This window comes from Semicossyphus pulcher, unplaced genomic scaffold (assembly GCF_022749685.1).
Source record: "Semicossyphus pulcher isolate SPU_LCO1_2020_fin unplaced genomic scaffold, fSemPul1.0.p SCAF_21, whole genome shotgun sequence".
NCBI classification, from domain to species: Eukaryota; Metazoa; Chordata; class Actinopteri; order Labriformes; family Labridae; genus Semicossyphus; species Semicossyphus pulcher.
Genome location: NW_027211695.1, coordinates 4,399,759 through 4,401,832, shown reverse-complemented (window position 1 = coordinate 4,401,832; position 2,074 = coordinate 4,399,759).

The following is a 2,074-nucleotide window of genomic DNA, read 5'->3' as shown; positions in this document are numbered from 1 at the left end:
TCACTGCACAGAAACGCACCGCCAACCTCCTCCCACTCACGGGCCTCCCATTTAGGACTATTATGCTGCATTCGAAGCACCTCGGATAGTCTAGCTTCTCCTTCTTCAACTTCTACTCAAACTTTGTAACAGTAAGTGGCCTTCAATGACTGTAACACTGAATTGAAGTGATAGGTACGTATATAAAGACAAAATTATGATTTTAGTTTCACTCACTAGTATTTTTTTTTCTTCCAGATTTCCTAGGGTGTAAACTATCACCACGACGTAGGATAGTGTTGATATCATACTTATCATTGTCAAGTGCACTCAGTTGGAACATTCTGAACAACTGAACAGACACATACAACAGTCACATCTTTATTATTTTCAATACGAATAAATATTGTGTTGCTAATATATTAATATCAACTGATCATGAATTACTAATGTCAAATATTTGCAATATGATCAATATGATTACGTTTCCCCATAATATGAAGCCCAGATTCCCGATTTCTTTATTGCTTTTTGTTCTTGTTTCTCTACAAGATTGTGTGAATTCCGACAGTACCTTAAGGCATCATAATAGGCAGGATTTTTGCAACAGGTTACTGTAAAATTTAAAATAACAATAATAATAATAATGATAATAATTATATTAACAATGATAATAATTATATTAACAATGATAATAATAATAATAATAATAATAGTTAGTGGCTGGGAAAATATATATATTTTTAAGCTATTATTAGTGTTCAGAAGCCAATTTCATGGACATAAGAGTAAAGTGAGTTGAAGAAAATTGTGGAAAATATAAAAATAGTTCTGATTAAGGCCAAGTCAATAAATACAAACAAGAAGAAAATGCAGTGTTTATAACGACAGCAGGTCCTGATTTGTTTGCATAAAGCGCCCTCTTCTGGTCAGAACATGTCACAATGTGGATTCTATGACAGTGAAAGTTGTTAGGATTATTTTGTGATTTTAAACTAGCAGGATTCGAGTTTCTTCATTTGAATTAATATAGTAAAAACTATTTTGTATCAAGAGTTTGGAGGCATTCATGTTTATGTCACTGGAAAAATGCGTGGGCCATTATAGCTAATGAACAGTTTAATGTGGGCCAACAGCGTAATGAAAACTTTCAGTGTAGGTCAGTTTGTGAATTACTTTTTTAATATAAACTGAAGAACACAATCCAAGCTGGATCTTGTTTACAGAAGAAAACTAACTAGTAGTTGAAAACAGACAAAAGGTGGATCGAGTCTGAAACTTTCTTCCAGGTCATGACTAAAGCCAAAAGTTATGTTGTTGCCTCTCCCACTCGCAACTTATTTTTCTGCTCCTTTCAAGTGCGTCATCTGGGTATTTCCGCGCTGTTTTGTGTGGGTGGTGGCAAATTGCATTGCAGAGGAAAGGCGACAGAGTGCAGCTGCATCAAGCTAGCAGGTGCACAAACCCGGAAACACGTCACGTTGCTCTTCAAAATAATAGCGTGAAGTTGCTTTAAAAAAACATTAGCCGTGTAACCATTATTGCTCTATAAATGCGTTAATTATTAATTCAGTCAAAGATTTTGCTTAATCTATTGTAAATTAGCATGGTACATGAAATATAACTACATTGGGGTGTACAAAGTAGGTGAAAGATAAATGAAGATCTTGAGACATATTGGCATATTTTAGACAATATATATAGATATATATGTATACATATATATACAACTCTTCATTGTGACAACACTGAATAAACTAAAAAATATCCTTACTTAAAAATTCTAATTAACTTTACTAATTTATTGTAATAATTTCAAAAGAATCAGCAAAGAAATGTGACTTAAAAATAGAGGAATTAAATAAATATCAAACTGAGTGGGAGGAGGACAAGTTCATGTAAACAGTGTAGTCATCATGTTTGCTTTGGAAAGAAAGCAGTGTTCATTACACAAAAAGTTACACAACAATCTTCAAATAGGAATCCTATTTGTGCATTGTTCTTACCGGAAACCTTGTATTATGCGTTTACACTAGCTTTACTACCTGCACAGCCTTGTACACAGATGTAGGTGGAGCAAAGCAGGCGAAAGAAC